Source organism: Rhinolophus hipposideros (assembly GCF_964194185.1).
Source record: "Rhinolophus hipposideros genome assembly, chromosome: 6".
Taxonomy (NCBI): domain Eukaryota; kingdom Metazoa; phylum Chordata; class Mammalia; order Chiroptera; family Rhinolophidae; genus Rhinolophus; species Rhinolophus hipposideros.
Genome location: NC_138052.1, coordinates 89,022,367 through 89,036,575, shown reverse-complemented (window position 1 = coordinate 89,036,575; position 14,209 = coordinate 89,022,367). Strand labels below are relative to the sequence as shown.

Genomic DNA, 14,209 nt, shown 5'->3' with positions numbered 1-14,209 from the left:
CTTTTGTACTTCTCCCTCCGCATGGACTGCTGTTTCCCTACGTGTCTACATAGCTCAGCCTCTCACTGCCCTCAGATATCACCCCATTGGAGAGGCTACTGTTAGGTCTCTGTATAAAAGAGCACACCACCATCATCAGCTCTGCCCCTCTCTATCCACATTCCCAGACGAATTCTTCTTAGCACTTGTGACAAACTATCAGAGTATATTTTTATAGGTTATGGCCCATCTTCCCCCACTGGAATGTCAACCCCATATGATCAGGGACTTGTTTTATTTACTGATATGTTCCTCGTTCCTGGAACAGTCTGGCACAAGGTAGGCCCTTAGTAACTACTTGTTGAATAAATAAATGTGAATGGCTTATAACTTGCTTTAAATTATTGATCCCTATAGAGACTACCTGCAGATAAATATCCAAGTCTTAAATTTTAATATCGCTCTCCTTCAGGAGTAATACTCCCTCTCACCCTCCCCTTCACCCATGTCAGACCCTCACAATAAGAAAACATCTCATGGTCCCGCCCGCCCGAGCGGGAGGTGGTGGACCTACCCAGGAGGAGACGGTGCGGGCGGGTGCAGAAGGATCTCCTGTGAGATCCCAAGGCAAGACTCATACGTTTGTCTGTTCCACCCTCGCCCCCAGCACTCACCTGGTTCACGGGGCTCAGCCATGGTCAAGGGGACTCTCATCTTCATCAATCCAGGGAAGTCGCAGCTCTCCAAGTCCTGCCAGGCTTACAGTGAAGATAGACAACAGCAAATCACTAGGGAGACATTCCTTGTGGTCTCTTAGGTGGAAATGTTTGTAATTTCCTAGAAGGAGGATTATTAACTGGAGGATATGACAACAAACTGATTTATAGACATTATGCAACGTTATATTTTGTCTTCTGTGTGGATTCTTCAGAAAATGAACTTGGCATTTTTGATCGGATTCAAGCATTTGTGGAAATATTAGACAAGTGTTTTGAAAATGTGAACCGAATTTAATTTTCCATGTAGACAAGGTTCACAATATTCTTGCAGCAATGGTGATGGGAGGAATGGTTTTGGAGACCAACACGAATGCGATTGTTACACACACTGATGCACAAAATAAACTGGAGAAATCTGAGGCTGGCCCGTGTTATATCAGTTGTAAAGAATATGAATCTCACACAATGGGATTTATAGATGTTGTAATACAGAATTGTACACCTGAAATCTATGTAAGTTTACTACCAATTGTCACCCCAATAAATTAAAAAAAAAAAAGAATATGAATCTTCCTGAGATCCCAAGAAATTTTAACATTGGTAATATTAGTATAAAATGGCCAAACCTGCCCTCTTTTAAATAAAAAAAAAAATGTTAAAGGCCACTCCCAGGTAAAATCCAGGGGGAAAAGTCATCTAAGTTTACTATGCAGCTGTTTACCAAAAATAGAGAAGGAGAGTCTTAACTTTTGCTCTGGGACTTCAGTCAAGGTACTTTACAGAAGTTGTGTAAAATCAGTATAGTGGGTGGTGAAATGTTGCTTTTCTTGCTCAGTGATTTTGGAGAAATTGAGTAGTTCCAGTGTGATATTTTTTTCTTTCCTAAACTACATTCGTATGCCCACCTAAGGCATGCCTCTATGTATTGCTACAATAGTATTTCAAAAAGGGTTTGAGACATTTCTCTAAATTATGTACAACCCAAAATGTTGGTGTTTTGTATGGCTCATTAGAGCAGCATTACTTAATTCTTTCTGTTATTTATCACAATTGTTGTTTTAAAAACCAAGTATGTATTGCATGAAAACATTATGACCTTTCCCTCTTAGTTTAAATAAACCCCAAGGAAACTGGACTTGTAAAGCAAAAAGAAAAAATAGAGACAACATCTCAAACAAGAAAGGAATTTACCTTGACTCTGGCACTTCTTCGATTCAATCTTTTCCCCCCTTTGTTCCATGCTGAATGTCCGCTTGGAGACAGATGTCATGTATTTAGAAGTCACATAAAAACACTTAAGTTTGCATCCTTTAATTGGCAGAAAAGTATAACATCTGAAGTCCTACTGATACTTGAATCAGAGGACTTGTTTGACCTTGAGTTTTCCCTGAGATTTTGTGTGGGCCAATTTCTCTGTAATTGAAAAACCTGGAGAAGGCAAAAATGGGCATTAGTAATTGAGAGGATAACCCATGTTATTCCATCAAATGTTCCACTTACCTATTTGTCCCTCGCCCGGGGATAGGGAGAGAAATCGCTCTCTGTTTTATTATAAAGTTCAGGTAGAAAGGAAATTATAGCTGTTGTACAAACTGCCACTGTGGTCCTTGCTATTTCTCAAGCACTTGAAGGATGAGGCACTGTTTCTGCGAACTTGACAGCAAGGTAAAGACATCTGAGCTCACACATTTAGTACCCAACAGGATGACTTTTGCCTTCTGAATCTTTGCCCAAAGCAGATATTTGAGCCAGGAAAGCACGGGTCAGTCTAGACTAAACCGGGCTCAGAAGAACCTACAGCTCTCCCAAACTTCAATAGTGGCTTTCTCCTTCTCCTACCACCACCTCAACTTTTGGCCAGTTTCCATCCCCATGTGCCTGACATCCTGCCAACCCATACTTGATTCCAGGCTCTGCCTCAGCAATCTGGACGTCCCTGCCAGCCACTAATTTTCATTATTTATTTCACTTTTTCAGAAATTGATAGTAATGCTCTAACTTACGCTGCATCAAGAGCCTTATGCCTGACTTTCAAAATCCTTCATCATCTACTTTCTGCTACCTGTACCCACTGCTCCCACCTCCATTGTTCCCCCCTCCAACTTCTCTAATTTCTACCTTCTTTTCTCCACCTCTAGGCATTCTTTCAGAGTGTGTCCTTTGTCGTCTCTGTATCCTGAAACTTGCCTCATCTTCAATATCCATATAAGCCTTAATAGCTCTCTTTTTGAAGGCCCTATAATTCCAAATTTGGCATTTGATTATACACTTGGTGCGTTTAAAAGTTTTTTATTGTGTTTTCTCCCAGATAAGTTGCAAGTGCTTTGAGATCTGGAATAAGCATACGGAAAATAAAAAACAGATCTGATGATTGACATTTTTCGATGGCCCCAGTGGCACAGCACCTAACACCTAGCACCAACACCTAAGTTGGTAGCTATACCTTTAGCTCTCTTCTACATGCAATAATAAGAGAGGTCTTTGCTGGTTCAATGGCTTCCTGACACTAGACTTTAGACAAGCTTCTCTGATCAAATTTGGGGAATCTGCAGTATGCTGACACTGACTCAATAAAGTCTAGCTTATAGATTCTTTGTGAGGAGTCGAAATAAACATTTATGTGCTCAACACTGATTACACATTACCTTTAATCCTTACAACAGACTTAAACAAGTGGATTGTTGTTCTCATGTTAAGATTTTTTAGAAGTTTAGGTCAGAAACTTGCCCAAGTTCACATAGTTAAGAATGAAGTCAGGATTTGAATACAGGCTGGGCTGACTTCCAAGCCCTTGAGTTGCTTCCAGGGCATCTCCCATTCATTCTGTACGTATTGTAGATTTCAAGCAGGCACACCATTAGAATAGAAATGGGTGAACAAGAGTATGGGTTCAGAGGAGCAATCCATCAAATGTTCAAATAAACTGGCAGCATCATACAGCTAAGAATTAGTCAATATATTATTTCTTTATATTTCCATGGATATTGGAAAAAATCTAAAACCATAAAGTTTTCAGAGAACACCAGATTTGCTCAAAATTTTCACATGCTGAATTTGATAGTGCTCAGAAAATATTAAACATCTAAACATGATTGATTATCCTCCTTAGGAGGGAAAATCAATGTTTTACTTTTCCTGTAGTTTGGTAGAGCTTTTATTTTTTTTCAAAGGTCTTTCTTTAGAAATCTAAATGCTTAATTCAAATAAGTCCTTGGGACCCCACATAGCTCCATTGTACATAGTTGCATTGAAAAATGCATGGCTCAATAGCCAAAAAAGTAATTTACTTACATCTCTTACAGAATATCAAAAGGAATCAAAATCCTAAACCATGAGAAAACACATCAAACTCTATTTCCTCTCATACCCATTTCTCTTCTATGTTTTAAAGCCTCTCATTTGCCAAATCCCCAAAATTCTTTCTGTGATTTGACCTACCTGAACTCTCGCTCTCTTCCCTCTTCCACTTCTTTTCTCTCAGGTCCACTATTTCTCCCCACCTATTCTTCTCATTTCACACCACACACACACACACACACACACACACATCAAATTAGCAGAGTTATGACATTCTTGAGTGTGAGAAATTAAAAATGGCCACAACTTTTCATGCCTCTTTAAATCCATACCTTTTGCAATGTGATTTTGTAGCTCCTCCTATTGAGGCAGAAGTGACTGTGTGCCAGTTCCAAGCTTAAACTTTAAAAAATGCCTTGCCTGCCTTTTCTCTTTTAATCTCTCTCTCTCTCTCTCTCTCTCTCTCTCTCTCTCTCTCTCTCTCTCTCTCTCTCTCTCTCACACACACACACACACACACACACACACACACAAACACACACACAACTTTTACAAAGCTATGTGAACATGCATAAGCTAGCTTGCTGTAAGATGAGAGGAGCCTAGTTGTTCTAGCTAAGGACATTCTAAACAGCATACAACCAACCAACCTCCAAATGTGTGAAAGTATAGCCAAGATCAGCAAAGCCAGCCAGTCATCAGCCAGCCCACCAACTCATCACAGATGCATGAGCATGCCAAGCCAAAACCAAAAGAACCAACTCATAAGCCCATGAGCTAAGCAATGTTTGTTGTTTTAAGCCATGACCTTTCGGAGTGCTTTGTTACACAGCACTAGGTAACTAATACATCAGTGAAAGAGGGAAAATCAGAACTGAAAGCAGAGGTGAAACAGCAATAAACAATTTCTTTTTTCCCTTTAGGTAGAAACTGATATGTATCAGTGAGAGTTTCTAACAATCATCAGAACTAGGGTTCAGTGTTATCATTTCCTTCTTCTTTTGGTTTAATCCATCAAAATAACTCTGGTCCAAAAAAAAAAGTACTATCCATGGACTTCCTATTACAAATGCAGAATTCTTTCCTAGCCCCTGCTTGATCATAACAATGCAATCTGCAATGTTCCTTCTAATCCAAAGCAAAGATCTTTTTCCACGACCCACATGGCTTCTGGTCAGAGTCCACTGCTTGAAGGTTTTACTGAGAGCAATACCTTCATATCAAAGAAGCATTTATCATAATCTGTGAAAGATTTGTGTGTGAGCAACAGCAATGTGTAAGCCACTGACTCCTGACAGAGCTGTAATGATATCTACATATTGGCTGCATCCACTGAGGAAATAGTCCTCTTCTGAAGACATTCGTTGAGACATAAATTCTTTTGAAGTTAAAGTATATACCTCTGAGATACTGCCAAAGAACTCCTTTCATCACATCCAAATTCTGCCCCTGCAAGATGTTCTATAGCTTGGGTTCTTTTAAAGCGGAGCTATCACATAATGATGATAAAGCATTTCCTCAAGATTTAATAAACACATTTTGAGATCAATTGAATTAGGAAATAATATGTATTGTCACCATCTGGTGACTCCCTCAAAATGTTACAACTATCTCCATGCCAATAATCAACCTTTTATTAATGCCTTAAAGCAAGGAAAGACAATTTTTAAAAGAACGTATGGGAATTGTTTTGTAGTGTTTAATAATCTCATAAAGTACAGTGTATTGCAGTATCTTTGGTGGTTCTTTGCTTACAACACAGAAACCAACCATAACTAAATCAAGCAAAAAGGAACTTATTAGGAAGGACATGGAATGGCTCTAACAGTAATTTTTAAAAAGATAAAAGAAAAAAAAAGAAACAGACTTCAGAAAGTAGAAGGAACAAAGTAGCTTCAGGTATGAGGTATCACCTCTTCAAATTACCATTGTCATGATAAACAATCCACAGCCTTTTTGTGCCGTTTTGCATATGGTTCGAATTCCAGGAAGAGAGGATCTACTTAGCCTAACTTATGTCAACTACGCAATCTTGTCCAAGGGAAGTCTGAGCCATCTTAATTGGCAGTCCCACCAGGATTGCTTCCAATGAGGCAGAATGTGTGTGGAAAGAAGGGAAGTAGTTCCCCAAAGCAACATAAGGGTTCCATAACCTGAGTAACGAAAAATGGGTGCTGGGAAATCAAACAACAGAATTCTACATGGAAGTCCGCTTGTAAGAAGTATCAGAGCCAGAATTCAGACCAAGTCATCAGGCTCCATGGCCCAGGCTGGAAATTGCTGTCCTCCCAAAGGGAATGCCCAGTGCTGGAGGGGGAGGTGGAGTGCCCAGCCTGGTGGGCAGCTGCCTGAGGGCTCTGGGGAAAGGGGGAAGGCCAGAGCCCCGAAAAGAGGGTATTTTGACTGGGCAGCACAGGGGAAATTCAGTCAAACCTGCCAGGCCCTGCCAGGAGTTGGTCCTGTTCTCAAGTTTTAGCAGGAACCCGTATGCCAAAAAAATATCAGTGCCTGACTGCCTCAGACATGCCCACTATAAAGACCGGAGGCCTGTTACCTGAGACATCATTCGGGCAGAGCTCATGAACCAACGAGAAACAAACCTGGCAACATATCAACAATCCCAAAACATTATGGCCATGCTCAGTGTCTGGCCCTGAGCCTAAATAAACAATCACCCAAGAGTCCCTGAGACTGGAACCCAAACCAGAACCTATGTACTCCCTGCCCCACGACAGCCCGGCTCACAACCAGCACCGTGTATGCTCAGTCACTGTACCCATCCACACTCCTGATCCATTCCCTGCTGGACCAGAACCCTTAAAATCTGCCCAGCTCCTTCCTGACCCTCTCTCCAAGAACCTGATCTCTGTTCCTCAACCCAGCAGCCATTTGTCGGTAACACTGTTTCATCCCAAATACATCCTCCCTGAATTCACCATGCTTCTATCCATTGATGATGGTTGACTACCACGACTACACAGAGATTTTACCACTATACCCGCAGTCCTCAAACTGAACCACTAAGCTCCTGATGCCAGGCAACGTTAAACCCAGTCTTACCTGGGAATTCAGATGGCTGGCTATCTGCCTTGGGCAGGATCTCCCAAATGGTCACTCCCAATTGTATCAGCCCCTCTGGCCCCAGCCCAGCCTGAGTCAGCTTACTCCCACCTCCCTACCAGCATGTGGGTGGGGTGCCACCTCACGGTAACACAGGTTGCAAAGCAGAAGCCCGGTTTTATTGATTGGCCCTACGTGGTGTGGAGCAGGCTGCAATGAGTGTTCACACAAAGTCACAGCACTACAAGTCACCAGGATAAGGACCACTGTGAGCTGCCTGACCTCACACAAGAAGAGCTAAGGGTCATAGGAACTGACATGGCCGTGCTCCCTCTTGCATGCCTTCCACTTCTTGGCTTCCGTACTGGATATTCAGTTATGGGGGACCTGCCTCCTCTGTCCCAGGTTTCCCCTGGATATCCACTGGCTTTTCCCATTTTGAAATTGTATCTCTTCTCTGCTCATAGTTTTGGGGGAAAAAAAAAACCAGCTATGAAGATCCTTTCTGCAGCTGTCCCCTTGGCCCATTTCCACGCAGGTGGAGGCCTGCTCCTTCAGGCACTGGGCTATTAGCTGATGGCTTCACTCATTTGGGGCAATATCGGACCACTCAAGGCAAGCTTCACAAAGAATGACCTCAGTTTGGCTGCTGCTCGGTAGCTATCAGAAGCTCAGATGAGAGGAACAGGATTTCCAGAGGTCTGCGACTCTTCCCCTAGAGCCAGGACTATCCATCCGAGAATGAGAATGGGTGTCAGGAATCATTATATTTGTATAAAAATTTTTGGATGTAAATTTTTCTGAAAACAGGGTCAATAGCTTTGATTCAATTGTCTCCCTCACTCACCCTTCCTATGTCCTGTCAGTATTGCACCTAGGATATAGCTGCACCTGCATTCCTTCACCATCATCCTGGTCCCGGTTCTCAGAACTGCGACAATAGCCTATGAGTGGCCTTCTACCTATGCTCTTGCCCACCTCCAACAATCAGATTCGCCCTACAATCAAAATAATCTTTTAAAAGTAGGTTCTATTGGGACAGCCTGTAAACTTGATAGTGTTCAACCTGTCCACTTCTGCTCATCCACTAAAATATTTTGCTTTTGCTGCTTTAGTTTCTGCCCTCTGTGGATGTTCTGCTTTTGCCAGCTCAGTTCCCACAATTGTTGTGATCCTAGATCAAGATGAATGTGTGAAGAGACGGTACAGAGAGAGATGGGACACAAGGTGAGGTGGTGATAAAACAGTGGGACTGTAGACTGACGCGGAGGAAGACAGGGTGAAAGAGGAAAGGGGGAATGAAGAGATAAAAGGCTGCAGAGCTGCTGTAGAATTGGGCTGGATAGAAATGGTGGTTTCAAGAAGTACTGCTGTCTGTTATAAACTGTACCCAGTGTTAGTCCTGTGTCAGTCATTGTCGTAGGTTGAATAGTGTCCCCCAAAACCCATGTCTACCCGGAACCTCAGAATGTAAACTTATTTGGAAATAAGGTCTTTGTAGGTGTGATTAGTTAAGATGAGGTCATATGGGATTAGGGTGGGCCCTCAATCCGGCACTGGTGTCCTTAATAAGAACACCATCTGAATACACAGACAGAGACAGACACACAGAGAAAAAGACTGTGAAGATGGAGGAGGAATTGGAGACGATGTAGCTAAAATCAAGGCACACCAAGGTTTGCCAATTACCAGAAGCTAAGAAGAGACAAGGAAGGATCCTTCTCTGGGCCCTTTGGAGGGAGCACCGCCCTGCCAATACTTTGATTTCAGATTTTTGGTCTCCAGAACCAGGAGAGAATAAATTCCTGCTGCCACCCCGTTTGTATGATTTGTTACATCAGTCTCAGGAAGCTAATACAGTTGTTACACTGCAGTAACAAATAAACCCTGAAGCCTCAGGGCCTCAAAAGGGGGGTCTATGTCTCACTCATCCGAAATCTGAGTCAGGGTACCAGCCCCCTTATATCGTGCCATCCACAAAGATGACCTCCAAGATCACTGTGCAGGTGAAGTAAGGACTGAAAGATCACACGGAATGTTTTGAAGAACCAGACCTGGAAATGACTTGTATCATGACTGCCAAACCCTATCTCATGGTCCTAACCAAACTGCAAGGAGGGCTGCAAAATGCAGAGGAACACATGGATATCCAGTGAATTCTAATACTCTGCCAAAGATCCTCTTTTAAAGGCACACAAAATGATTAGATCTTTCAATGACAGTGTTTTGTATTTGGCAAGACTGAGCCCTAAGGTGCCCAGAAGGAACTGGTTAGGTTGTATAATCATATCATTCCCAGATTACAGCCCTTCTTTATTCTCTTTGGAGAGAAAGAAAAATCCTTACTATGGTTCCAAGATGGATCCTATGTCTTCTGGACTCTGCCGACCCCTCTTGTCTTAGGTGTGCCACTCTCCCCCAGTCTCTCTCCACCTGTCCCACAAATCTTCAGGTTCCTCCCACCCAGAGGCTTTGCACATACCGTACCCCCTCCATAGAATACCTTCCTCCTACATTACCTTTTAGATCTCAGTTTACATATCACTTTCTAAGTGATGTTCTACCTTAATACTATCATCGTAAGAAACGTCCAAACCTGTAGAGAATTTTTGTGAATTTGTTTGAGCCAAAATGATGACAATTGCCGGGAAGCAAAATCTCAATGGATTGGTAAAATATTCTGGAGAACGGCAGTTTTGCAGCTTATTTTATACATTAGAATCAAAGAAGGAGACTTAGGGAAGGTTGCATGAAATCCATTGGTGGTAGATTAAGGGGGTGGTAGATTAAGGGGGGAAATCTCTGGGCTTGGATAAAAAGGCAAAATAGAGTAACATGTCCTTTTTACATTCGTGGGTACAGGATAATTAATAATGAACATTTATAGCACATAGAGATGGTTTGTGGGGAACAAGATAACAATGAGGAGTTCTGTGGTGCTCTGGTGCCTTTGGTTGTGCTCTGGGGGGGTCTGGAAAAGAAGATTACTTTGACATTTCAAAGATATATTATCTTAGATGCAAAACTACAATAGACAGGCTCACCTAAGGTAAAGATTGATCTTTGTCCAGGAATCTGCAGGCCTACAATGAACTACCCAGCATGGACAGCTCTTTTTTTTTTTTTTTTTTTAAGATTTTATTAGGGAAGGGGAACAGTGTGTACTTCCAGGACTTTTTTTCCAAGTCAAGTTGTTGTCCTTTCAATCTTAGTTGTGGAGGGTGCCATTCAGCTTCAAGTTATTGAACTTTCAGTCTTAGTTGTGGAGGGCGCAGCTCAGCTCCAGGTCCAGTTGCCGTTGTTAGTTGCAGGGGGCGCAGCCCACCATCCCTTGCAGGAGTTGAACTCCCCTTTGCTTGAGGGAGTCGAACCAGCCACCTTGTGATTAAGAGGACGTGCTCCAACCAACTGAGCCATCCAGAAGGCAGCTCAGCTCAAGGTGCCATGTTCAATCTTATTTGCAGGGGGCAGAGTCCACCATCCCTTGCGGGACTCGAGGAATTGAACTGGCAACCTTGTATGGGAATTGAACCAGCAGCCTTTGGAGTTAGGAACATAGAGCTCTAACCGCCTGAGCCACCAGGCCGGCCCCATGGACAGCTTTTAGTTAGGAAGTTTTATGTTCAGACCATCCTATGTGGTTACTTTCAATTTCTGAGGTTTATGGAGCCTGCCATGTTGGCCTCCTCTGAGCTTGTCAGGGTTAGTATGTGGCCCCTTTTTTGTCCACAATACTACTCCTTTCCCAGTCTAAATTGTATCCTTCAGTTATTCTCACATAATTCCTTGTACTTTCCCTTCATCTTATTTATCATAGTTTGTCATTATATGTGCACGTGGTTATTTGATCAATCTCTCTTGTTTACTGCCATTTCTCAGTAAATATTTATTTTAAATGAATGAATAAATGAATCGATGGGTGAATTCCGAAAAGGGCCGTGGGTCACAAAAAGTTAATAATTGCTTTATTCCAAATATTCTAAAGTAGGACATAGAAATTATGATCCTTTCAGCCACAAATAAGAGAAATAAAAACTTAAAATGCCAGGACAATAAGGAATATTTATTATCTTTATAACAAGGAGTTTCTCAGTAGGGGGTCTCTCCGGTTGGTTAATTCAGCAGCTCAGTGACATGAAAGACGTTCTTTCCATCTTTGGTCCCTTCCACCCTCAGCATGCTGCTTTAGTTCCTCTTATAGTCAAAGGTGATGCTCTAGTTCTGGGCACAAGTAGAAAAAGTGATCTCTTCATTTAGTGTAAATCTCTTTTTATCATCAAGGCAACTTTCTGAGAAGCTCTCCTGCCAATTGACTTCCCAGCAAATCATTTCTACCTTTAAAGCAAGTGTTGGCAAAGAGAATGGAATTATCATGATGGGCCGAGATTAATGAGAATTACTCCAAAGACAGGGATCAGAGAGATGGATGGATAGATACCTGAACAAAATCCAGATTCTTCTAGCAAGAAAAGCAGATGGCTTTCCCAGATAAACAACCATATCTGCTACACACTGATTGGAGATGAATGTGCTGCACATATCATAAGCCATCCCCAGGTGTATTGTCAGATTTTTTTATCTGAGTATAGAATTTATTATATGAATACCCACCTTGATAGGTTAATAGGTGTCAGATAGAAATGCTGTGTTGAGCTGATGGTATTGCTGTGGTGTGGTGCAGTGTATATTTTCCCATGAATAAGAAGCAGGAGGCATCAAATATTACCAAGAAGTTTGCACTGGAACACATAAAAACCTTTACTCGTGAATAAATCAAAGTAAGTACTTAGGACAATGGAGTCATAGGTCTAAAAGATCATTTTATGTCTATAGATATAATTTATGCACAAAAACTTTAGCACAGAGGCCTATGGGAGCTATTCCATGCCTCAGTAGCAACAATCACACATAGGGCACAGATCTTGGTTTCTAAATGCTATTCTCCAATAAAAGGAACTAGGGCTCCTTGAAGAAATGATTGATTCGAGGCCTGGGTAGAGAAAACACAAGATGAGCCTGGAGCATCTTACAGTTCCAGAAATCAAGGAAGTGATCAAAAGACAAAAGGATGGGGGCATGTCAAAGGGACATAGAAAGAGCTCCCAAGGGCCAAAGTGGGACAAATTTGAGCAACAAAATGAATAGTGAGTGTGGTGTTCTGTTACAACCCCAAATATGAAATAAACAAACGTAGATCCACATTGATATAAATAAATAATTGAATTAAGTAAATGCATGGGGAGAAAGGACCCATCTTTCTTACGGAAGAATCCCATTTGATGTAAGTCCCACTTCCAGAAGGTGAAGCTTGACTTTTTTGAGTGTGAGCTGGACGATGACTTACACCCAAAGAATAGAGTATGGAGAGGGGGAACATAGTAACTTTACAATGGAGGCTGAATGGATAAGAAAACAAAACCCTTACATATGCTGTCTGTAAGAGAGTCACTTCAGATTGACAGTCACACACAGACTGAAAGCAAAGGGATGGGAAAAGTTATTTCATGGAAATGGAAACAACAACAAAAAAGATGGGATAATCATACTTACACCAGACAATATAGACTTTAAAACAAAGGTTATAACAAGAGACAAAGAAAGATCCAGTAAGCCCATTTCTGGGTATTTAACCAAAGAAAGCCAAAATGCTACTTCGAGGGGACATGTTCATTGCAGCATTATTTACAGTAGCCAAGATATGGGGCATCCTGGGTGTTCATCAACGGATGAGTGGATAATGAAGGGGTGGTACATATAAACAGTGGAATATTACTCAGCCATAAAAAGAGTGAAATCTTGCCATCTACAACAACATGGATGGACCTAGAGGGTAATGTGCTGAGTGGAGTAAGTCAGACAGACAAAGACAAATGTCATATAACTTCACTTATATGTGGAATCTAGAGAACAGGATAAATGAACAAACCAAATGGAAATAGGCTTCTAGATAAAGGAACATTTTAATGGTTGTCAGATAGAGATGGGGGATGAATGGAGGGGGGAGGAGATTAAGAGGTACAAATTGATAGTTACAAAACAGACATGGGGATGTAGAGTATAGTGTGGGGACTATAGGCAGTAGTGTTATAATTACTATGTATGGCGTCAGATGGGTGCTGGATTTATTGGGGTGATCACCTCCTAAGTTATATAAATGTATAATCACTGTATATCTGAAACTAATATAATATTGTATGTCAATTGTAATTGAAAATTAAAATAAATTTTAAAAAAAGATTTATTTGATCACATGTTGAAATTAAAAAAAAAAAGAAATGTTGGGCTATGGATCTAGAAATCTTTGAAGAGATGTTCAATGCTAAGATGACACTGGCACTAATAGTGTATGTTAACAGATACAGTTAGACAGAGCTCACACTTACAGATCCCCTTGCTGTTGAGTTGCTTGTTCTGAGACCCTTTAGGTAGAAATCTACAAAGTATAGACTGGAGAGGCTGAAGAGGGTCCTCCAATGGTACTTAATGGAATTATTGCTTAAAAAGTGACAATGGATCTCTATGTCTGGTAGAACTTAATAACTGATTTTTATTCTTCAACAAAACCCAATCTTTTCTCAGGGTCTCATAAAAATGGGGGTACCATTAAATCTAAAATGGTGTATAAGAAGAGGAGATAAGTGGAAGCAGATGACAGAGTTGGCATTCTGGGGTCTTTCCCAAGATGGAGAGGCTGGTGGCCTGGAACAGTGAGAACAGCTCTGCAGTGATGCAGGATACAGCACATATCAGGTTGTGCCCAGTGATTGGCTGCAGAGCATGGTAAGCAGCCTGCAATTTTTAAAAATTATTTTTTTTTTCAATTTTACTCAGAAGCTATTTTTGAGAGTTTGCAGGGTAGTTTTCCTCACTCTGCAATCTGAATGAGCTTTGATGATTTGGGGGTCTTCCTGAGAATTTGGAGATAACCCAACATAGTTCTCTGGAAGCTTTGTAACCTGCTCTGAAGTTAGGAACCCAAGAGAACACATTCTTTCCTTCTATTTAGAAGTGAAAATCTCAGAACACTTGTCTTCACTTTCCATTTCCCCAACATCTGTCAATAGGGATTGGGAATAACTATAATAAATGCTGTCATTTATTAAGTCCTACAATGTGCCAGGCACTATAGAAGGCATGCTAGAAGGGTTGGTATA

At 41.4% G+C, this 14,209-nt stretch overlaps 1 pseudogene across 1 annotated transcript; it reads left to right on the top strand.

The window, feature by feature from the left end:
- The first annotated feature begins 673 nt into the window (after positions 1 to 673).
- LOC308499222 (AP-3 complex subunit sigma-1-like) lies at positions 674 to 1,338 on the top strand (annotated as a pseudogene). The gene is made up of 2 exons: positions 674 to 1,126; positions 1,222 to 1,338. The product of its transcript is annotated as an AP-3 complex subunit sigma-1-like (transcript).
- Positions 1,339 to 14,209: the final 12,871 nt, after the last annotated feature.